Source organism: Rutidosis leptorrhynchoides, chromosome 3, assembly GCF_046630445.1.
Source record: "Rutidosis leptorrhynchoides isolate AG116_Rl617_1_P2 chromosome 3, CSIRO_AGI_Rlap_v1, whole genome shotgun sequence".
Lineage (NCBI taxonomy): Eukaryota > Viridiplantae > Streptophyta > Magnoliopsida > Asterales > Asteraceae > Rutidosis > Rutidosis leptorrhynchoides.
In genome coordinates, this window is record NC_092335.1 from 332336129 (window position 1) to 332363187 (window position 27059).

General features: G+C 30.8%; 1 non-coding gene across 1 annotated transcript; it reads right to left on the minus strand.

The window, feature by feature from the left end:
* Positions 1-18240: 18240 nt before the first annotated feature.
* On the minus strand, positions 18241-18347 carry LOC139903085 (small nucleolar RNA R71). Its single transcript, XR_011777931.1, has one exon. It is a non-coding gene; the product is annotated as a small nucleolar RNA R71 (small nucleolar RNA).
* Between the last annotated feature and the right edge of the window lie 8712 nt (positions 18348-27059).

Consider the following 27059-nt stretch of genomic DNA (forward strand, 5'->3'; position numbering starts at 1 on the left):
CTGAGCCAAAACACGCGAATTTATAGGACCTGGGCTGTCACATACTGCCATGCGATCGCATGGATTTTTGCCTTCCAGGCCATGCGATCGCATGGCCACTTTTTCCAGCTCACAAGACTTTGTTTCTTTCTTTGCCGACGGTTTATAATAATATATATAATATATAAATAATTTTAAGAATTATTTAAATATTATATTATATTTGTGTGCATAGTTGACTTGTAATTTTTAGTCCGTTGCTACGAGCGTTGAGAGTTGACTCTGGTCCCGGTTCTGGATTTTCGAACGTCCTTGCGTACAATTTAATATCTTGTACTTTACGTTTCGCGTCTTGTACTCTTGTAATTTTGAGACGTTTCTTATCAATAATTGGAACCACTTTGATTGTATTTTGTACTTTTGAGCTTTTTGGTCGTTTGCGTCTTCAATTCGTTGAATCTGTCGTTTGTCTTCACCTTTTTTTATTTAAATGAATATCACTTGTAAATAGAACAATTGCAACTAAAAGCTTGTCTTTCTTGAGGGATAATGCTATGAAATATATGTTCGTTTTTAGCATTATCAACGGTCCGTAATAAAGAACCATACTTTTCAACTTTAAGCGAGAAGGAATACCTAATTCAACATACACTAATTTTCTCTATATTTTCAGGGTTTAGTTTCGATTATTAAGTCTTAGGCCCGTGACGAAGTCGTATGGACCAGCTAAACAGATAATTTTAAACCCCTTAAATGATCTATTGAATGTCCCAATCATAGCTGTGAGGCTGAATTGGTATAGCAATGTTTGAATATTGCTTAGGGACATCCAACACCAACTTTCTCTAATGATTATCAATTATGATAGGGGATACCCTCAACCAAATGTTGAGTTCCTCAACAACTATCATTTCATACAGTTTTGGAGATAATTAGGTGATTACCTTCAAACACTACAGATCGTCCATGACTTCTGAATCTTAGATGATCGTTATTCTAGTTATGATTGTCTAATGCCAAGAATTCATAAGTCACATCTATCAGTACATCACAAAACAGATAAACATAAACGTTCAAATCAGTCATTACTAAACAAATATATCAACTCTCAGTACAGTAATTTCTTCATCTCCAACATATTAATCAAAACAAGCTCATTTTCGGAATTTTTAACTTTTTAAGGATTTTCTGATGAGGCATTTTACACTTTTTAGGTTTTTTCTGTTGTAACATATACTCCCCCTAAAATACTAAAACATAAAATCTTTTTGTCTTTTAGCATTTTAAACAAAGGAAAACATAAAATAGCTACAGACTAGCATGCAAAATGAAAGAAATCATGTAAAGATATGTAGACAGCAAGCAAAAAAATATGCAGTACAAATAACATAAACTAAGTATATATATGTCAATGCATCCTACATGCAAAGACTAAAAGCTTGATTAAACCTCACAAACGACATCCGAAATTACTTTATCTCGATCAACAATGCCATTCATCTCTAATAGTAGCAAGAACCTAGGTTTATCAAAAGCTTTAGTGAAGAGGTCAGCCCTCTGGTCCTTAGTACCTATTCTCTTAACCTCAATTATCTTTTTTTCATGGCAATCCCTAAGAAAGTGCTACTTAACACCTATGTGCTTAGTGATAATGCTAAAAATGAACATATATTTCATAACATTATCCCTCAAGAAAGACAAGCTTTTAGTTGCAATTGTTCTATTTACAAGTGATATTCGTTTAAATAATAAAAGGTGAAGACAAAAGACATATTCGACGAATTGAAGACGCAAACGACCAAAAAGCTCAAAAGTACAAAGTACAATCAAAGAGGTTCCAATTATTGATAAGAAACATCTCGAAATTACAAGAGTACAAGACGCGAAACGCAAAATACAAGATATTAAATTGTACGCAAGGACGTTCGAAAAACCGGAATCGGGACCAAAGTCAACTCTCAATGCTCAATGCAATGGACTAAAAATTATGAGTCAACTATGCACAAGAATATAATATAATATTTAAATAGTTATATAAATTATTTATATATTATATTATATATTATAAACGTCGGCAAACAAGAAAACAAAGAATTGTGAGGTGATACCTACCACCATGCGATCGCATGGCCTGTAGGCATATTTGCCATGCGATCGCATGGCCCTGAAAAGTTGGCCACATGCCTATAAATTTGCAGTTTGGTGAACGATATATCTGAAAGGACCCGTTCATATACATTATAAACGATTCACAATAGTTGATTACATCGCGAGGTATTTGACCTCTATATGATACATTTTACAAACATTGCATTTGTTTTTAAAAGACAAACTTTCCTTACATCGAAAATTGACAGGCATGTATACCATTTCATAATATCCACTATTCAACTATAAATTGACTTAATAATAATAATCTTTAATGAACTCAATGACTTGAATGCAACGTTCTTCGAAATATGTCATGAAAGACTCCAATTAATATCTTTAAAATGAGCAAATGCACAACGGAAGATTTCTTTAATACCTGAGAATAAACATGCTTTAAAGTGTCAACCAAAAGGTTGGTGAGTTCATTAGTTTATCATAATCATTCATTTTCATCATTTTAATAGACCACAAGAATTTCATTTCCAGTTCTCATAAATATACGTCCCATGCATAGAGACAAAAATCATTCATATGGATTGAACACCTGGTAACCGACATTCACAATATGCATATAAGAATATCCCCATCATTCCGGGATCCTCCTTCGGACATGATATAAATTTCGAAGTACTAAAGCATCCGGTACTTTGGATGGGGCTTGTTGGGCCCAATAGATCTATCTTTAGGATTCGCGTCAATTAGGGTGTCTGTTCCCTAATTCTTAGATTACCAGACTAAAAAGGGGCATATTCGGTTTAATAATCCAGCCATAGAATGTAGTTTCGATTACTTGTGTCTATTTCGTAAAACATTTATAAAAGCAGCGCATGTATTCTCAGTCCCAAAAATATATATTGCAAAAGCATTTAAAAAGGGAGCAAATGAAACTCACCATACTGTATTTCGTAGTGAAAATACATATAACGTCATTGAACTAGTGCAAGGTTGGCCTCGGATTCACGAACCTAAATTAATTATATATAATTATATGTTGGTCAATATTTGTCTAACAATTAGGTCAGGTCATAGTGTACCACAATCCTAATGCTCGAGACTAATATGCAAAAGTCAACAAAAGTCAATTTGACTCAAAATGATTTCTAAAATTTATACATGATTATAATATATTTTAAATATCGTCGTTTTATATTTTTAAATATTTTTAAAGATTTATTAGAGTAAATAATATAATTCATTTATTAATAAATAAAATTTTATATTAAAATTTATATAATAAAATATACTTTTATATATATTAAGTAATAAAATTTATAGGGTTCATTTAATATCATAAAGATAATATGATAGGTATTATTAAAGTAATTTATTACACGTAGTAAAATATGTTTGTATTACATATTTATTTGATAAAATAATATCTATAATGTTAGTAAGTAAAAGTTGTATTATTTTGTAATAATAATTATTATTATAAAAATATCAATATTTATAATTACTAAGGTGATATTATGATAAAACGATAATTCTAATTATGATAACTTTAATATTTACGATAATTTTTAATATTATCTTTAAAATAATAATTCTATTTAAAATGATAATAAAAATGATATTTTATAGTAACAATGACATTTCTATTAAAATGATAATTTTTGTTAAAATGATAATTTTTGTTAAAATGATAATTTTTGTTAAAATGATAGTTTTGATACTAACGATACTTTTAATAATAATAGTAATGATAAAAATAATAAGAACGATAATCTTATCTAAATCAATATCTTATAATATTTTAATTTCATCATGATACTCTTACTCATTATTTCCTAATCGTTTTGTTTAATAGCTTTTAATCGTCTTTTATATCGTGCTCATAATAATGATAATAATAGTAATTAAAATAATTAGGTGTTACTAATATTAGTTTTAATTACAATAATACTAATAATGATAATTACTATGACATTATTAACGATAATGATAATATAATAATAATAATAATAATAATAACAATAACCATTTTTAAATAATGATATATATATTAATAATGATAATAATAATAATGATAATGATAATAATAATAATAATAATAATAATAATAATTAGATAATAATAATAATAATCAGATAATAATAATAATAATAATACTAATTATAACTTTAATGATAATAACGATAGTAATAATAATAAAAAAAATTTTTTTAATGATAAATCCTTTTATTGATAAAGATAATAATAATAATAATAAGATAAAACTAGAACGACGATAATAACGACGATAATAATAATCATTTTTAATAATAATACAAAAATTTGATGGACTATAACTTCAAATCCGTTCATCGAAATCATTCGATATCTAAATAAAAAGTTCTTAATTTTTCGCTAGCTTTTCAACGACATGCGTATCTTATACCTTATCTCAGTCGCATATATAACTAATTCAGGATTCAACATAATCTAACTAAAGGCAATATCAAAAGTACAAACATGCATAATCCTATATACTCGAGCACTAGTCAGGGATACACTATTAGTATGTAAAAGTTAAATTATGAGTACTCACGTATCAATATTGAGATTCAATATTGCAGGAAAGGTACGTAGACGCAATGGAGATGATAAACACTATATTGACCTCATGAGCATACCCATGAACCATACCCAATCACCTCCATAGCTATAACCCATAATTTCCTTAATCCAATCCCACTCGAAAAACAATTTCGAAATCACCCAGACCGCACTCCGACGTAATATTTTATGTATACTAATAATATCTTGAAATAATACGGAGTAAATATATATATGTAAATCGATTTAGAGAGTTTAGAGAAAAATATTTTCAAGTTTCTATGAAATAATGAAACCTATTAAATTCTATTTATAATAGATTTTTGAATTATTAAAGTGAATTATTAAAGTATGAATTATTAAAGTGAATTATTAAAGTATGAATTATTAAAGTGAATTATTAAAGTATGAATTATTAAAGTGAATTATTAAAGTATGAATTATTAAAATGAATTATTAAAGTATGAATTATTAAAGTGAATTATTAAAGTCAAAGTAAAGTAAAAAATAAAGTAAAGGTAAAGTTTAAGTATAGTAAAAATAAAACTATGTACGTATAATACGCGTATAAATATATATAATATTAATTTAAATCGTTATATATATTTAATAAAATAAAATATAAATATCGTTATCTTTATCATACTGGTTAAGTAATGAGTTGTCAAAAGTGGTTCTAGATATTTATAAAAGTTATATACGTTTTAATAATAAAGTTCTTTTTAAACTGAAAACGTTTTTGTACGTTTGAAACTAAATCAAATAAATATAATAATTTTGTTTTCCAAAACCAAATATATTTTTAAGAATCATTTTGTTTAAAGGTTAAAATAATGGAAATCGTTATATCATAAAACGTTTTAGAAAAGTAGAATCATATATATTCATAATAGGTTTCAAGTTTTTAAATTACAGTCTGTTGGTGAAGCATGGGATAAAGTTCAAAGGTTAAATAAATGTATGAAATCATCTTAATGAAAAATGTCGAGTTACTTACTTGTCGATATCCAACATCTAAGTTAGTTACACTTCACGTTCTTACTTATAAATCACTTTACCATTTTCCGAATGTTGTAAAAAAGAATAGATTTCTTAAATCACAGTGGACCTCATAACATAGACCCGTAATCATATCACAATGTATCTGATAGATTAATCATTTGATATTATCTTCTAATTCCATCGATAAACATATTGAAACAAATACGTTCATGTAAAGTATTATACGTTTAATACTTTATTAATATTCTCAAGTTATAATATATATACATATATATACATATTTATTTATATATAACGGTTCGTGAATCGTTGGAATTTGGTCGAGGTTATAATGAATGCATGAACACAATTTAAAATTCTTGAGATTTAACTTAACAAACTTTACTTATCGTGTTGGAATAATATAAAGATAAAGTTTAAATTTGGTTGGAAATTTCCGGGTTGTCACAGTACCTACCCGTTAAAGAAATTTCGTCCCGAAATTTGAGTGGAAAGGTCGTGAATGATAATAAGTATGTTTTCATGATGCATACAGGCTGAAAATTAGAGTTTTATCATCAGCGAATAATTTGGATAAACAATCCATTTATATGAAGAGTACGAATGAAGCTAACATAGAAGAGTGAAATGAGTAAGTGTAGATTCATCTTATCATTTGACGTAGATATGATTGATTTCCAGATTTCAAGGGATTTGAAGAAAATCTTTCTAATAAGATTTGATTCTCCGGTAACAAAGGGAATTAGGATCCGCTTTAAATGCGATCGTCCATTTTAATTGTTCTGTCAGAAATTTTCTTATAAATTCACCTCCTTCGTTTTCTTACAACTCACACCTTCTGTTGATGCATTTTATGCAAGTCCCTAGACATCTACCCACGTCCATTGCAGGTACAACAGTTTACAGGCCACCATGATCGTTCGTTATTATCCTATCCGTGTTTGTATGTGGTTACAGGAACTGCAGGAACGAGATTTGGATGTTTGACTATGTTAGACTTAGTCAGACGTCCGAGTGAAGCCTCACTCGTACGGCTGACAGGCTCATACGCACGGTTGATGCTGAGCTAAGTCACAATTACAACCTAAATGAGAAGACATGAGTGAGTGATCACCCGTACGGCTGATGAATCCAACTCATATGTGTGATGGATGAATCGTGCGGGTGAGTCAATAGCAGGGGTATATAAAGTCTTATGTTCTTCATTTTAGGTTAAGCCTCTCATTTGTTACACACACTCAGATCTGGTGAGCTCCTCCGATTCTCTCTTAACCCAAATCACCCAGGTGGTGAATAATAGCTCTAAGTGTTGATCTAATCACAATTGATTTAGTTGTGGTATGACTAAATTAATCCCAAAAAGCTTAACCTATTTACTAGAGGGTTTGATTCACTTATTCCGTCATTGTGTGAGTTAAATCTGTTGATTTCTAAGTTCCTAGTCATGTTTCATCACATTCTATTCTTTCCCCCTCAACTCATATTTTAAAGTATTCATCAATATGCTCCATCCAGTTCTGATTCTCGATATACTTCTAACTTTCATATCGATCATTCTTCTTTTTCATCTACCGCCGGAAGAATCTATTTACTTCTACTATACTCTTGGGTTTATAGTGTTTCTAGTTCTCCCGTGTCTTTATATTGCTATATGCATCGATATATATGGTTTATAACTTTTGGTTTGTCGTTGGGCTTTATATCTTCCCTTATAATTCAAAGTCTCTGTTTCTATCTTCTATAATCATTGTCATCCACAGTTAATGCTCTCTTTTATTTGCTGCAATTTATACCCCAATTTCTATTTCGGAGTTTTGTCCTTTCGTTTCTTCTTCTTGCGATTAAGCACCGCTTGTAATAGTCCAGAATTTGCAGATGTGAATTTTGGAATGAACCTTGTTAATGTTCTAGGAAGAAAATTGTAATGGCACGATCTTGACTTGTCAAATTACCAGAATACCTCAGAAAAAGCCTAATCATCAAGAAATATTTTCTTGATATTTTAGAGGTTAAATAGAATACAAGAGTCGTATAACATGGCAAATGATGATGTTATGATCTGTGAATCATCACATTCCATTTAGAAACTCAGCATGAATTAATGTAATATAATCACGTTGATCAAGTGTCATTATATTATACTAACTCATGCTTCAGTTTCCAACACTACTTCAAAAATATTCATATTTTAAACTCAAAGGTTTACAGAGTATAGGAACTAAACAGTTTCCTTTTTGATGTAATACAGATAGCGCAAAGAGATAAATGATTACAGATAAGAATAGTTATGGAAATATCTTCAGAAATATGGAGGATATTTATAATGAAAGATACGATGATATCTTAGAATTTCTAATATCAGAGGATGATGAAGTATGTTGTCTGTAAGGGTTTAGTGTCAGGAGCAAGGTATTCGTTAATGACTTCAACAGACACTAAATCATTTGGATTCTTTGAAGGCAAGTTCAGTCTTTGTGATTTGTCCACAGCCTCCTTCATACTTTGCTCAATCCGTTTTCCAGTTCCAAAACTTCTCTATTTCTGAGCTTTGCTAATACACTAATCTTTATCATCAAACTTTTTACTGCTAAGGTCATTTACAGTTTTTGTTACTTCATCAGCATTTCGAGAACTAGTTCGCGGTTCAGAGTGTTTTTCAGAAACTTCACATTCGAAGTATGTAAGCCTTGGAAATAGACGTTATGTATAATTGTTGGCGTCAACATGCTGTGAGATTTCAAAATACTGATTTCTAATTCCCAATGATTCATATGGCAATTCTCGTAACAAGAGGCAGATGAGTAAATGATGAGGTTTCGATAAATATAATGATTCTTCGGAATGCCCAAGATTAGTGAAGTTGTTGGTAAGTTTATTGCTAATGTGGTTGAATATGAAAGGTTCTCCGGTAACAAAAGGGTAATCACATATATCAAAATTATGATAAGGCTACTCCGAATGAAAAAATCGAAGTTGTCTTGCTGGAGCTGTGATATAATTTGCTACTTTGCAAAGGAATTGCAAGGTTATTTTTGCTAATAAATGCCAAAAGATCTGACACAGATATGTGTTGAATTATGACTTTGGTTTCGAGAACTTTTTAAGTACATAACTGTGGGTAATATGTGGTTGGATCATCATATCGATTGCTCATTATTTGAAGTGTCTTCAGAGATTTTCTAAGGGTTTGAACACAGATTGTAATTGTTTGTATACATTTGATGTTCTAACACACTTTTGAAGTCAAAGTATAGCTTTGAAAGATGTAGGAATCTAAAAGTGATGGTACCGGTTATATCTCAAATTAAATTCTGAGATTTTAAAATCAGAATATGTAATTGGGTTTGAATGAGTATGGTTGTTTTGATTTCTATGAAAGAATGTATATTATTGTGAAAGTAGGAAGTATAATTGATAATTTGCTTAATCTGATTCGAAGAATGTAACATATTAATTGTGAATTTATATATATCTCTCGGGTATTACCTACCCGTTGAAAAAAATTTCACAATTAATATTTTGTACATAAGAATTTTATTATAGTCTTTATGAAAATATATATGTATATATTCTTCTCAGATGTAACATAGATTTTAATGAGTTAATACTAAATTAAACTCATTCGATTTACGGTTGGAACTAGAATTGAATAATTCTTTTAAGGCTTTAGAGGTTACATAAGTATTTCTTCAATAATATTGAAATTATGAATCAATACTTCGTTATTTGTTGAGATGTGATGCTGGTTTTTGTTAAATTCTTGTGAACTTCGCAAAGTACGAATGATGTTATCTGAAAAGTTTTGGTTACATCAATGATGAAGTGTAAAATCAAATATATACTTGATTTATTAGGAATTGGAATTTGTTGAATTGAGACAGAGATTGTAGTTAACGATGGTTAAGTCGCGGGTGAGGGACGTACATTATTGCATATTTGTAATATGAATTAACCGAGTAGTTAAGATTCACACACAATAGCTTTAACACGGAAAGATTTATTTTTTTATTTCAAAATATATATATTTATATAATATATATATAATTTCTTCAGAGGGAATGAGTTAATTCTTCATAACTTGTTGATACAATATACACGTTATTGATTCGTAATGATGTAAACAGTGATTCTTGAACTGACGGAGTTTGTGATGTTATAGGTGTTGTTGATTCTGATGTTGACTGTACTGACGATGCTGGTGACGCTGACGGTACTGTTGATGCTATTGGTAAAACAAGTTTAACTTGTTAATCACACGCCATTTTTGTCAGAGTTTCTACTCTTCCTTCTATCATTTTGGTTCGCTTAACTGATTTATGGTTAGGGCTAGATTAGATAATCTCTAAGACTTTAGAGATTATATAATCGCCGCGGAATGTTTCTCCAATGAAGTTATGAATTAATACTTCGTCAGTTATTGTTGTTGGTACTCCTTGGTATCTATGGTACGTATGACGTTGATACTCGTGGGACAGATTGTGAAGTTGAGGTTTACAACGCGGTTGTGGTTGGAGGTGGTAATGGTACTGTTGGCGTTGATGATGGTGGTACTGGTTATGTTGCTGATGCTGCTGCTGGTGTTTGTAATCTCTGAACCATATTCTCCAAAGCCACTACCCGAGCGCGAAGTTCATTGACTTCTTCTATTATTCCAGGATGATTGTCGGTCGGAACGAGCGGATAAATAAAATCTAGAATTTAATGTAGTATATAATCGTGACGAGATACCCTGGAAATGAGAGAGAAAATGGTGTCTCGAACAGGTTCACCGGTAAGTGCTTCAGGTTCTTTGCCAAGAGGGCAATGTGGTGGATGGAAAGGATCGCCTTCTTCTTGTTTCCAATGATTGAGGAGGCTACGAACCCATCCCCAATTCATCCAGAATAGGTGATGACTGATTGGTTGATCCATTCCAGTCACACTGCTTTCGGAGCTTGAGTGAGATTCTATTTCGGAATCCGAGTGACTTGAACTGATGACAAATTCCATTTCGTACGATTGGATAAAGGATTTTTCGATATAAAATGATTTTTTGGCTATCGGGTGGTATTCTATTTACCTAGGATATCTATATATAGAGATCAAAAGATTTCATAGATTACGGAGGAATTTGCGGGATATGTCAGGCAAAGTTTAAAGTAACAGATACGATAAGATATGATTTAGCAGATACGCTAAGATATGAATTTTGTCTATACACTACTCATGCAATTAATGTAGCAAGACGTGTCTAGACTAATAATGATAAGCAGATAATTTCCTATGGATGATAAGTAGATGATTTCCGACTAGAAATGATAAGCAAAACTTTTGACATGCAGACACGGTCGAAGTCCAGACTCACTAATGCATCCTAACGACTTATCAGTTAGACACACTAATGCAGACCTGGTTCACTAAGACCACCGCTCTGATACCAACTGAAAGGACCCGTTCATATACATTATAAACGATTCACAATAGTTGATTACATCGCGAGGTATTTGACCTCTATATGATACATTTTACAAACATTGCATTTGTTTTTAAAAGACAAACTTTCCTTACATCGAAAATTGACAGGCATGTATACCATTTCATAATATCCACTATTCAACTATAAATTGACTTAATAATAATAATCTTTAATGAACTCAATGACTTGAATGCAACGTTCTTCGAAATATGCCATGAAAGACTCCAATTAATATCTTTAAAATGAGCAAATGCACAGCGGAAGATTTCTTTAATACCTGAGAATAAACATGCTTTAAAGTGTCAATCAAAAGGTTGGTGAGTTCATTAGTTTATCATAATCATTCATTTTTCATCATTTTAATAGACCACAAGAATTTCATTTCCAGTTCTCATAAATATACGTCCCATGCATAGAGACAAAAATCATTCATATGGATTGAACACCTGGTAACTGACATTCACAATATGCATATAAGAATATCCCCATCATTCCGGGATCCTCCTTCGGACATGATATAAATTTCGAAGTACTAAAGCATCCGGTACTTTGGATGGGGCTTGTTGGGCCCAATAGATCTATCTTTAGGATTCGCGTCAATTAGGGTGTCTGTTCCCTAATTCTTAGATTACCAGACTAAAAAGGGGCATATTCGGTTTAATAATCCAGCCATAGAATGTAGTTTCGATTACTTGTGTCTATTTCGTAAAACATTTATAAAAGCAGCATATGTATTCTCAGTCCCAAAAATATATATTGCAAAAGCATTTAAAAAGGGAGCAAATGAAACTCACCATACTGTATTTCGTAGTGAAAATACATATAACGTCATTGAACTAGTGCAAGGTTGGCCTCGGATTCACGAACCTAAATTAATTATATATAATTATATGTTGGTCAATATTTGTCTAACAATTAGGTCAGGTCATAGTGTACCACAATCCTAATGCTCGAGACTAATATGCAAAAGTCAACAAAAGTCAATTTGACTCAAAATGATTTCTAAAATTTATACATGATTATAATATATTTTAAATATCGTCGTTTTATATTTTTAAATATTTTTAAAGATTTATTAGAGTAAATAATATAATTCATTTATTAATAAATAAAATTTTATATTAAAATTTATATAATAAAATATACTTTTATATATATTAAGTAATAAAATTTATAGGGTTCATTTAATATCATAAAGATAATATGATAGGTATTATTAAAGTAATTTATTACACGTAGTAAAATATGTTTGTATTACATATTTATTTGATAAAATAATATCTATAATGTTAGTAAGTAAAAGTTGTATTATTTTGTAATAATAATTATTATTATAAAAATATCAATATTTATAATTACTAAGGTGATATTATGATAAAACGATAATTCTAATTATGATAACTTTAATATTTACGATAATTTTTAATATTATCTTTAAAATAATAATTCTATTTAAAATGATAATAAAAATGATATTTTATAGTAACAATGACATTTCTATTAAAATGATAATTTTTGTTAAAATGATAATTTTTGTTAAAATGATAGTTTTGATACTAACGATACTTTTAATAATAATAGTAATGATAAAAATAATAAGAACGATAATTTTATCTAAATCAATATCTTATAATATTTTAATTTCATCATGATACTCTTACTCATTATTTCCTAATCGTTTTGTTTAATAGCTTTTAATCGTCTTTTATATCGTGCTCATAATAATGATAATAATAGTAATTAAAATAATTAGGTGTTACTAATACTAGTTTTAATTACAATAATACTAATAATGATAATTACTATGACATTATTAACGATAATGATAATATAATAATAATAATAATAATAATAACAATAACCATTTTTAAATAATGATATATATATTAATAATGATAATAATAATAATGATAATAATAATAATAATAATAATAATAATAATAATAATAATAATTAGATAATAATAATAATAATCAGATAATAATAATAATAATAATACTAATTATAACTTTAATGATAATAACGATAGTAATAATAATAAAAAAAAAATTAATGATAAATCCTTTTATTGATAAAGATAATAATAATAATAAGATAAAACTAGAACGACGATAATAACGACGATAATAATAATCATTTTTAATAATAATACAAAAATTCGATGGACTATAACTTCAAATCCGTTCATCGAAATCATTCGATATCTAAATAAAAAGTTCTTAATTTTTCGCTAGCTTTTCAACGACATGCATATCTTATACCTTATCTCAGTCGCATATATAACTAATTCAGGATACAACATAATCTAACTAAAGGCAATATCAAAAGTACAAACATGCATAATCCTATATACTCGAGCACTAGTCAGGGATACACTATTAGTATGTAAAAGTTAAATTATGAGTACTCACGTATCAATATTGAGATTCAATATTGCAGGAAAGGTACGTAGACGCAACGGAGATGATAAACACTATATTGACCTCATGAGCATACCCATGAACCATACCCAATCACCTCCATAGCTATAACCCATAATTTCCTTAATCCAATCCCACTCGAAAAACAATTTCAAAATCACCCGGACCGCACTCCGACGTAATATTTTATGTATACTAATAATATCTTGAAATAATACGGAGTAAATATATATATGTAAATCGATTGAGAGAGTTTAGAGAAAAATATTTTCAAGTTTCTATGAAATAATGAAACCTATTGAATTCTATTTATAATAGATTTTTGAATTATTAAAGTGAATTATTAAAGTATGAATTATTAAAGTGAATTATTAAAGTATGAATTATTAAAGTGAATTATTAAAGTATGAATTATTAAAGTGAATTATTAAAGTATGAATTATTAAAGTGAATTATTAAAGTATGAATTATTAAAGTGAATTATTAAAGTCAAAGTAAAGTAAAAAATAAAGTAAAGGTAAAGTTTAAGTATAGTAAAAGTATAAAACTATGTACGTATAATACGCGTATAAATATATATAATATTAATTTAAATCGTTATATATATTTAATAAAATAAAATATAAATATCGTTATCTTTATCATACTGGTTAAGTAATGAGTTGTCAAAAGTGGTTCTAGATATTTATAAAAGTTATATACGTTTTAATAATAAAGTTCTTTTTAAACTGAAAACGTTTTTGTACGTTTGAAACAAAATCAAATAAATATAATAATTTTGTTTACCAAAACCAAATATATTTTTAAGAATCATTTTGTTTAAAGGTTAAAATAATGGAAATCGTTATATCATAAAACGTTTTAGAAAAGTAGAATCATATATATTCATAATAGGTTTCAAGTTTTTAAATTACAGTCTGTTGGTGAAGCATGGGATAAAGTTCAAAGGTTAAATAAACGTATGAAATCATCTTAATGAAAAATGTCGAGTTACTTACTTGTCGATATCCAACATCTAAGTTAGTTACACTTCACGTTCTTACTTATAAATCACTTTACCATTTTCCGAATGTTGTAAAAAAGAATAGATTTCTTAAATCACAGTGGACCTCATAACATAGACCCGTAATCATATCACAATGTATCTGATAAATTAATCATTTGATATTATCTTCTAATTCCATCGATAAACATATTGAAACAAATACGTTCATGTAAAGTATTATACGTTTAATACTTTATTAATATTCTCAAGTTATAATATATATACATATATATACATATTTATTTATATATAACGGTTCGTGAATCGTTGGAATTTGGTCGAGGTTATAATGAATGCATGAACACAATTTAAAATTCTTGAGATTTAACTTAACAAACTTTGCTTATCGTGTTGGAATAATATAAAGATAAAGTTTAAATTTGGTTGGAAATTTTCGAGTTGTCACAATATCCATCTTTTATCCATCACTCTATCTATAAACGTATATATATATTTTTTTATATTTTAATTTTAATTTTAAATTCTAATAATAATGGTATGTTAGCGAATGTTGTAAGGGTGTAAGTTGAAATTTTGTCCGTGTAACGCTACGCTATTTTTAATCACTGTAAGTTATGGTTAATGTTATTTTTAAATTAATGTCTCGTAGCTAAGTTATAATTATGCTTATTTAAGCCAAAATAATCATGATGTTGGACTAAAATATTAAGACGGGGTAATTGGGCTTTGTACCATAATTGGGGTTTGGACAAAAGAACGACACTTGTGGAAATTAGACTATGGGCTATTAATGGGCTTTATATTTGTTTAGTTAAATGATAGTTTATTAATTTAATATATAGATTTACAATTAGACGTACCTATAAATAACCATATACACTCGATCGGACACGATGGGCGGGATATTTATATGTACGAATAATCGTTCATTTAACCGGACACGGGAATGGATTAATAGTTAATAGACTTATTAAAACAGGGGTGAAATTATGTACAAGGACACTTGGCGTAATTGTTAACAAAGTATTAAAACCTTGTTACACGCAGTCGATATCCTGGCGAATTATTAAACAAAGTATTAAGACATTGTTACAGTTTAAGTCCCCAATTAATTGGAATATTTGACTTCGGATATAAGGATAATTTGACGAGGACACTCGCACTTTAAATTTATGACCGATGCACTGTTATGGACAAAAACCAAACGGACATATTAAATAATCCAGGACAAAGAACAATTAACCCATGGAAATAAACTAAAAATCAACACATCAAACATCATGATTATGGAATTTTAAATAAGCATAATTCTTTTATTTCATATTTAATTACACTTTTAATTATCGCACTTTTATTTATTGTCATTGTATTTAATTGCACTTTTAATTATCGTACTTTTTAATTATCGCAATTTTATTTTATCGCACTTTTATTTATCGCAATTTCATTATCGTTATTTACTTTACGTTTTAAATTAAGTCTTTTATATTTTTAATATTATACATTAGGTTTTAACTGCGACTAAAGTTTTAAAATCGACAAACCGGTCATTAAACGGTAAAAGCCCCCCTTTATAATAATAATATACTACTTATATATTTTTGTATTTTTATAAATATAGTATAAGTTAAAAAATATAGCTTTAAGCTTGTTTAATTTTCCCTGTGGAACGAACCGGACTTACTAAAAACTACACTTCTGTACGATTAGGTACACTGCCTATAAGTGTTGTAGCAAGGTATAGGTATATCCATTCTATAAATAAATAAATATCTTGTGTAAAATTATATCGTATTTCATATACCCCTCGCATAACATCAAGTATTTTTGGCGCCGCTGCCGGGGAACTTCTTGCTTAAACGCCGGAAGCGCAACGCTATATAATATATATATATATATATATATATATATATATATATATATATATATATATATATATATATATATATATATATAAACATTCGGGCCACTATACTGTAGCAGCCCAGCATTTGGCCCGGATCCAAGGCCCATGCGATCGCATGGTTCCATAACAGAAAACTCATGCGATCGCATGAGTTGACTGGACAGGTCTGAAACCTAGTTCGACCAGTTTAGGGTTTATTATTATTATTATTAATTAAAAACCCTAATTAGGGTTTAGTTAATAATTAATTTAGTTTTTGTTTTAGTTTTTAGTTTTAACTTGTATTTTAAGTTTAATAAGTTTTAATAAATTATAAAATTAATAGTTTTATAAAATAAAAAATATAAAAATAATATTTTTATAAAAATTGTACTTTTTACAACTTTAAGTTTTATTTTTATATTTTGTATCTTTTTATTTGTTTTTAGCGTAATATTTGTATTTTTCGCTCGTATTTAGTTTTAAGTCATAGTTTTTGCCATAGTTATTTTTATTTCTAGATTTTTAGGCTTTGCCGTAAAATTCCTTAAGTGCTTTTTCTTTAGATTAAGATTTCGGTGCTTTAGAATTTTGCGACGCCGTTCTAAAATTTTAGTACCTTTTTAAGTTATTGCCATTTGTGATATAGTATTTCTCTAAGCTTTAATATTTTTAGACGAAACTTTTAATTCTTAGTTTTTAGTTCCTTTTTAAGTTTCGACGAGCTACTTTCTTATTTTTATTTTTCGACTCCTACTATTTCGACCTTTTATTTTTCGACGTTTTTCGACGCGCTCTTTTTCTTTCTTATTTCTCGCCAATCTAGTTTTTAGGATTTAGAATTTTCTATTTCTTTTCTAAAATTTCTTTAAACTTCAACGAAAAATTATTTTAAGTGGTTAAATTGATAGACATCCAAATTTTCTGCTTCGTAGTAATAGTTGGATTTGTTAGTGGCTGAGTTGTGAGCTTCCGATTTAAAGGGTTCTGGCTCCCTGCTGCATCTATTGGCTATTCGAAACGTGGGCAAAAGCAGAAAAGTCTATTAATTGGATAACTTATATAATTTTTCTTTCTTTTTAAAAATTAATAGGATATTCAGTGAATGCACCGAGCAAAACGTTCACCACCTTTTGTACATTCCCCACCTGTAACTCGATCAAGACATCTAGCAAATATTGTCGCCGTTGATTTTTCTTTAGAATCGTCATCCAGTCGACCAAGTACTCCAATTCAAATTTTCGATAATTCATTTTATGAACCCGACCTCACAATTGAGAATCCGGAGAATATTCAGGGATAATTCATAGATCCTGAACCACTAATCTTTCCTCCGGAACCCCCAATCATTCAAGCAGAGATTGTTGAGGAACGAACTATTAAATCAGAATTCTCTAGTGATTCAGATTCAACAAATTCGATAATGGAGAATCTGGAACTTCTAAGTATGGAAGACCGAATGCGAGCTAAATGCACTGGCCAAGGTCACACAATTACTCAACCTGACATTAATGCGCCAGATTATGAAATCAAAGGACAAATTCTACACATGGTAACTAATCAATGTCAATTTAGTGGTGCGCCGAAGGAAGATCCAAATGAACATCTTTGTACCTTTAATAGGATCTGCACTCTATTTAAAATAAGAGAAGTTGAGGATGAACAGATATATCTCATGTTATTTCCCTGGACTTTAAAGGGAGAATCCAAAGATTGGTTAGAATCGTTACCTGAAGGGGCGATTGATACATGGGATGTTTTAGTTGAAAAATTTCTTAAACAATTCTTTCCGGCATCTAAAGCCGTGAGACTTCAAGGAGAAATTGTTATGTTCACACAAAAGCCAAATGAAACTCTATATGAAGCATGGACAAGATTTGGAAAGTTATTGAGAGGATGTCCTCAACATGGTTTAGACACTTGTCAAATAGTACAAATATTCTACCAAGGATGCGACATCACTACAAGAAAAGATATCGATATAGCAGATGGTGGTTCCATTATGAAGAAAACCGCAACTGACGCTTACAAAATTATTGATAACACTGCTTCCCACTCACATGAGTGGCACCAAGAAAAAGATATCGTTAGATCATCTAAAGCAGCTAGAGCCGATTCTAGCCATGACTTAGATTCCATTTCCGCAAAGATAGATGTTGTCGAGAGACGAATGGAAAAGATGACTAAGGATATTCACTCAATAAGAATTAGTTGTGAGCAGTGTGGAGGACCACAATTGACAAAAGATTGTCTCAGTATTGAACTAAGAATGGAACAAAGAGAGAATGTTACATACGTAAACCAAAGGCCTGGAAACAATTATCAGAATAATTATCAACCGCCAAGACCGATCTACAATCAAAACCAGAATTATAACCGAAATGTTCCATACAACAACCAACAAGGTCCAAGTAATCAACAAGTATCCAATAATACTTACAATCAGCAAAAACCTAATTTGCAAAATAAACTATCACAAACTGATGATAAAAAGCCAAATTTAGAAGACATGACGTCGAAGCTAGTTGATTCTCAAACTCAGTTTTTCACATCTCAGAAACAAACCAATGAACAAAATGCTCAAGCATTTAGAAATCAACAAGCTTCTATTCAAAATTTGGAACAAGAAATGAGCAACCTAGCAAGTTTAATAGGTGAAAGAAAACCGGGAAGTTTACCAAGTGATACAAATGCTAACCCCCGGAATGAAACAGCTAAAGCCATTACCACAAGAAGTGGTATTACACTTAAACCACCTGAAATACCTGTAATTTCTGATGAAGCTATTCCTACTCCACAAGAACCACAATCTGATCAAGATAAGGAAAAAGAACCGGTAGTTGAAAAGGTTAATGAAGATAACACAGTTAAGGCTAAACCTTATGTTAAACCATACCAACCACCACTTCCTTACCCTAGTAAAATGAGAAAAGAAAGACTTGAAGTCGAGCAATCCAAATTTTTGGATATGTTTAAACAAATAAATGTAAATCTTCCTTTCATTGATGTAATTTCAGGAATGCCTAGATATGCTAAATTTCTAAAAGATCTAATCACAAATAGAAAAAAAATGGAAGAACTCTCGGCTGTTACTATGAATGTTAATTGTTCTGAAGTGCTATTGAATAAGATACCAGAAAAATTATCAGATCCAGGAAGTTTCACAATTCCTTGTTTTCTGGGTAGTCTTAGTTCAATAGAAGCATTGGCAGACTTAGGTGCTAGTATAAATTTAATGCCGTATTCATTATACGCTAAACTAGACCTTAGAGAATTGAAACCAACACGAATAAGCATACAACTAGCCGATCGATCAGTAAAATATCCTAGAGGGATAATGGAGAACATGCTAGTTAAAGTTGGTACTTTAGTATTTCCAGTAGATTTTGTTATTCTGGATATGGAAGAAGATTCTCGAGCACCTCTCATATTAGGAAGACCATTCTTAAACACAGCTAAAGCAATAATAGACGTGTTTGGTAAGAAACTGACCCTAAGTATAGAGGACGAGAGTGTTACCTTTTCTGTGAATAGAGCCATGCAACAACCGCAATCTGCAGATGATACATGTTATTATATTAAAACTATAGATTCACATGCAGAATTGTTAGAAGAATTTCCAGAATTACAAGGAACAGGAGAATGTTCTTTAGGAGAAGGAACTGAACCAATTGATGAAACTGAAATGTTAGCTACACTTATGGCTAATAGATATGAACCAATAACAGAAGAAATTCATATGCTAAAAGAAGAAGACAGATATCGATATAAATCATCGATAGAAGAACCACCGACTTTAGAGTTAAAGCCACTTCCAAATCATTTGGAATATGCTTATTTACATGGTGAATCTGAATTACCTGTAATAATATCGTCTTCTCTTACTGAAAATGAAAAATCTCAACTCATTTCTGTGCTAAAAGCTCATAAACCAGCTATTGCATGAAAGATTCATGATATTAAAGGAATAAGTCCTTCGTATTGCACACATAAAATCCTTATGGAAGAAGGTCATAAAACATATGTGCAACGCCAATGAAAACTAAATCCTAATATGCAAGATGTTGTTAAGAAAGAAATAATTAAACTGCTAGATGCAGGTTTAATTTATCCAAGTTCTAATAGTCCATGGGTAAGTCCAGTTCAATGCGTGCCTAAGAAGGGTGGCATGACTGTCATCACAAATGAAAAAAATGAGCTTATTCCTACTAGGACTGTAACAGGATGGCGTGTTTGTATTGATTATAGAAAATTAAATGACGCCATTAGAAAAGATCACTTTCCCTTACCTTTCATTGATCAAATGTTGGAAAGATTAGCCGGAAATAGTTACTATTGTTTTCTTGATGGTTTTTCTGGATATTTTCAAATTCCAATAGCACCCGAGGACCAAGAGAAAACAACGTTCACGTGCCTTTATGGTACTTTTGCTTACAAATGCATGCCATTTGGACTTTGCAATGCCCCTGCAACCTTTCAAAGTTGCATGATGGCGATTTTTCACGACATGATAGAAGAATGCATGGAAGTTTTCATGGATGACTTTTCAGTCTTCGGCGATACTTTTGAATCATGTCTAATTAATCTTGAACGAATGCTTATTAGATGCGAACAATCAAATCTAGTACTTAATTGGGAGAAATGCCATTTCATGGTTAAAGAAGGCATCGTTCTTGGTCATAAAATTTCAAAGGAAAGAATTGAAGTGGATAGAGCTAAAGTAGATGTAATTGCTAAACTTTCACATCCCACCAATGTTAGAGGAGTTAGGAGTTTTCTAGGGCATGCCGGTTTTTACCGACGTTTCATAAAAGATTTTTCTAAAATTTCCACTCCTATGAATAAACTCCTAGAAAAAGATGCTCCATTCATCTTTTCTAATGAATGCATCAAATTTTTTAATATTCTTAAAGAGAAACTCACTAATGCACCGATCATGATAACTCCAAATTGGAATTTACCGTTTGAACTTATGTGCGATGCAAGTTATTTTGCAATGGGATCCGTTTTAGGACAAAGGATTGAAAAACGATTTCAACCTATTTATTATGCTAGTAAGACATTACAAGGAGCACAAACAAATTATACAACTACTGAAAAAGAACTCCTTGCTATTGTCTTTGCTTTTGACAAATTTCGTTCATATCTCGTTCTAGCAAAAACGGTGGTCTATACCGACCATTCTGCTCTTAGATACCTATTTTTGAAACAAGATGCTAAACCAAGATTAATCCGTTGGATCTTACTCTTACAAGAGTTCGATATTGAAATTCGAGATAAAATGGGAGCAGAAAATCTCGCCACTGATCATCTTTCTCGTCTTGAAAATCCCGAATTAGAAGTTATAAATGAATCGGCCATACAAGACAACTTTCCTGATGAATATCTATTGAAGATAGATTATAATGAAATTCCATGGTTTGCAGACTATGCAAACTACTTAGTATGTGGATTCCTTGAAAAAGGATTGTCGTACCAAAAACGAAAGAAATTCTTTAGTGATATAAAACACTATTTTTGGGAAGATCCACATTTGTTTAAAAGTTGTCCTGATGGAATAATACGCCGATGTGTATTCGGAGATGAAGCTAGTCAAATTTTAAACCATTGTCACACAGGACCAACAGGAGGGCATTATGGGCCTCAACTCACAGCAATAAAAGTTTACGATGCTGGATTCTATTGGCCTACAATTTTCAAAGACGCACACCTCCTTTGCAAATCCTGTGATGCTTGTCAAAGGGCCAAAAAAATAAGTCAACGTGATGAAATGCCACAAAATGTCATTCAAGTATGTGAAGTATTTGACGTTTGGGGTATTGACTTTATGGGTCCATTTCCAAAATCTCATAATAATCTTTACATTCTCGTTGCAATTGATTATGTATCTAAATGGGCGAAAGCACAAGCTCTCCCCACTAACGATGCACGAGTTGTAGTCAACTTTTTAAAACGTCTTTTTGCAAGGTTTGGAACACCGAAAGCTTTAATAAGTGATCGGGGTACTCATTTTTGTAATAATCAACTTGAGAAAGTTCTCAAAAGATATGGAGTAACTCATAAAATCTCCATTGCTTATCATCCACAGACAAGTGGACAAGTTGAAAATACCAACCGAGCTTTAAAACGTATTCTAGAGAAAACCGTAGGATCAAATCCGAAGGAATGGTCCATGAAATTGGAGGATTCACTCTGGGCTTTTAGAACAGCCTACAAAACTCCAATTGGAACCACACCTTTTAGACTCGTTTACGGAAAAGCATGTCATCTTCCAGTAGAAATTGAACACAAAGCATTTTGGGCGTTGAAGACATGTGATCTTGATTTACATGAAGCCGGACGTCTACGGTTAAGTCAATTAAACGAATTAGAAGAATTAAGACATGAAGCATACGAAAATTCGTTAATCTATAAAGAAAGAACGAAGAAATGACATGATAAAAGAATCAGAAGTTCAAAAGAATTTAAAGAAGGAGACAGAGTTCTTCTTTTCAATTCACGATTCAAGCTATTTCCTGAAAAATTGAAATCAAGATGGTCTGGACCATTTATAGTCAAAAGAGTTTTCCCGTACGGAACGGTAGAATTAATAAATTCAAATGGGATTGAATTTAAAGTTAATGGTCAAAGAGTTAAACATTACATAGATAGTCCGATGGAAGTTGACAATGAAGTTAATCACAATTTCAACACCACAGCTAACTAAGTGTGGGGAGAATCGATTCTTTTTAGGGTAATATGTATTTCTGTTAGAGTTAGATTTTCTGTTTTCGTGTAGTTCTCGAAAATGGAACCCGAATGGTCTTTCCCTAGCAGACCCTAAAGAACTAGTCTTCTCCCCCCATTCTGAATTTTTTTTTTTTTTTTTAGGTTTTACGAGATGAAGACTTCCTGTGAACTAAACCATGGTCTAATGCTACACGCTTTGATCACTAAACGTAATAATGACACCCTTTCAAGTGAAATAGTATCATTAATCAGAGGCAAATTGGACGGAGTAAGAAAAGAATCCAGAAACGAAAATAATAAGTTACATTTTGGTAAAGGAAAATCAAAATCTGCAGCGAAAAGAAGAGCACGATACCTTGAAAGATGTCACAAATGCGAAAAATGGTCACACGAAGGAAAATGCTCGACGAATCAGACATATTCCAATACCGAATTCGTTACTTTATGCAGAGATGGACCGTTCATATGTTTCGAAGAAAAAACATTAAATGCTCGAGGTTACGCCTATGTAGCTATGGAAAACCAATTAGTCCGACTATCTTATGAGTGGGCTAAAGCAGGTCACTGAGAATTATATTTCACAGGTAAGTTTGTACAGTTTTTATTTTTTTATATTAGTTTTAACCTTTTGATAATAAACGCTAAATCGTTCGCTATAAAGTATTAAATTGGTATTCAATAAAATTAGGTTTTGCGACCGAAATTATTTATATCATACAAAAATTTATTACATCACTGCGAAATTTACTGTTTATTCTTAAGGTATAAATATCTTTAATCAATCAACCCAAAATATTTCAAAAATTCGTCAGGAGTAAAACTAGGTAATATAGCCGAAATTACTTTACCGAAAAGAGGGGCGTATATTTTTGATAATATTTGATTGATTAAAGTAGGATAAAAGACCAAAAAGATTTTTAATTTTAATTTTTACTATATTTTTAAAATTAATATATAAATATTAAATTAATATTGTAAACCTTTTAAAATCAATATATTTAAATTTGTAAATATTTGAAAAATTAATATTTTTAATATAAGTTTGTATGTATAAAAACAAAAATATAATAAAAGTTTGGTGTGAATTTTTAATTTTAATAATATGAATTTTTAATTTTATGCATTTTAAATTTAAATTTGGTGTGAATTTTTAATTTTAATAATATGAATTTTTGATTTTATGCATTTTAAATTTAAGTTTGGTGTGAATTTAAAAACAAAAAAATTTACTTTATTTCGTTAAGTTAAAAATATGATTTTTAAAATTCGTCGTAAGTTGAAGACTAGGTCATTGAACCGAAATTGTTTTACCAAAGGGAGGGACGAGAACTTTTATTATCATTATTTTTAGCCTTATTGAATTAAAGTATGCAAAAAAAAATAAATCCAAAAACCTTTGCTTTTAAAACTGCGCTTAAAATTGACAAATTTTAAAATTTTGTCGAGGGACGGACTAGGACAACGATCCAAAACGCCCTCACTCCTAAAAAGAAACAAAATTTTAATTTTCAATTAATTATATGTTTTATTAGTGTAAGGTTTAAAAAAAAAAAAATAAATAACAGACCCCATGCGATCGCATGGGGTTCCTTCACAAACTCCATGCGATCGCATGGAGCTGAATTCCTGGCCAGAATCAAAAGAGCAGCGAGCTTGCTCTCTGCCTCACTTCTTCAACACACACATACGAACACATACACATATTAACACCAAAAATCACCATTTTTCACCCAAATTTCACCAAATTTCTCACAAAACTTCACTACAATCATGCCTAGGTTCGGATTCTTCAACAAAAAAATAAAAATTACACCCATAAACTCATAAATTTTCTAGTTTTTTTGATAATTACCAATATTTTACCTAATGCAATTTTGTTAATTTCTAGTGTAATTAAAGTTGAATTGTTAGTATTTTATGCATGTATAACCTAGATTGATGCTAATTAACATGATTTGAAGCCAAAAACTTCAAAATTTTTAGAAATCTAGGGTTTGTGTTCTTGAGCAATTTGGGGCTTTTTGATATAAACAGGTTATGGCCGATTTTTGTCATGAATTATTGCTAAATTAAGTAGTGTAACATGTTTAGGTAGTTAAATGATCCAAACTTTGATCCTAAACATGATTTTTGAGAATTAAAGTGGACTTTTTAGGTACAAAATTCATGAACTTGATTAATTTGATATAATTGCCATTTGAGACTTGTTTAATTGTTAGTAATGACTATTTTGACATGTTATTTGAGTTAAAATGCTTAAGAACTTTGTATACATTTTCATATAGGCTTATTTGAAAAAGTGTAGAATTAATAAAATTGTGAAAATGTGTATAAGTTTAATTTTGATTTAACATGTTATTGTAATTATTTCAAGTTGTTATTTTGCTAACACTAATGCATATTTGGATGCACAAATTTTATGTTTAATGTGTTTTGCAGAAAACAGATACTGCTGGTGCTTCATCATCATCTAGATAACCACAACAAGAACCTGAACCAGAATATGAACCGCAATACGAGCCAAAACCCGAACAAGAACCACAACAGGAACAACAACATCATCCTGATCAACATGTACCTTATTATGATCCGCTACAGTTTGATAATGAATTCATAGTAGTTCCGATGCATCCGCCAGTAGAATACCCAACGATTCCTGAACACACGTTGCATCCTAATCTGAGATTCGATAGAAGCTGGAGAGATTACCCGGCATATAAAAGTAATAAATTCAAATTAGTAACGAAAGATGTAGAGGTGCCTAGGGTAATTGATTGGAATCCTTTGGAAAGGGTCCAACTAGCTGACCGTGTTAGGAAGCATCTGATTCAATGGTATGGCAGTTCTTCTTTTACCGATTGGGAACGTCTGTTCACCATTCGTACACCTGTATATAAGGAATGGTGTGTTGAGCTGATGAGTACTATAGCATTAAATGTAGATGTAGATAGATTAGATGATAGAAGTTTTCTTAGATTTATACTTGGCCGTAGGATGTACAGGATGTCCATGCTGGACATGGCCAGGGTTTTGCAGATATATACGCTCGCTGAATTACTACTACCCGATTGTATGAATTTGATTTATCGTGGTGAAAGGGTAGATAGGAATTTTGATGCGAACGTCGTCTGGAGGCGTATGTCAGATTATAATGTTTTTGGGCGGGCAGGAACACATACCTACTTACATATTAACAGAGCCGAGCTTCGTATAATTCATAGATTTTTGGCTAACTCGATTACACAGAGAGGTCACAACAAGGAGAAAATGACATTACATGATTTATTTTACCTAAAGTGTATTCGATACACGAGAAGCTTTGTTAATATCCCCTACTGTGTTGGTTTTTATTTGTCTAAGATGGTGGAAGGAATACAGGAAGGGGGGATAATTGGAGGAGGTATTTTTGTTACTCTCATTGGAGAGTATTTAGGTGTAGATAAGGACCAAGGGGGTCCACTTTTGGAATGTAGGGAACAGGTTGAGCTTTTAGGATTGAGGGTTTATGCGGGTGCTAAGGTATTGAAGAGTAGACGTAACGAGGCAATACCCTATGAAGGTAGTCATCCTCAGATAGAGAGAGGCTCAGATGAGGAAATGGAGGAAGCGGATGACATTAGGGGTATCATTCGGGAGGCTATGACTGATGTCTACCAGCGTGTAGAGGAGGTAGATATGACAAACACGGAGAGATTTCGTTGGATGGAGCAGTGGTAAGCCCGGAATGATTACGAGCATTCCAGGCAATGATAGCATGATAGATGGGACTATCATCAGCGTCAGATTATGAGCCGGCTGTTACCTCAGGATCACTACGTTCCAACCCGACCCGCTTACTATCCTCAACACCAGCCCGAGATGAGACCACCATATACTCTCTACAACCCTAACCAGGCC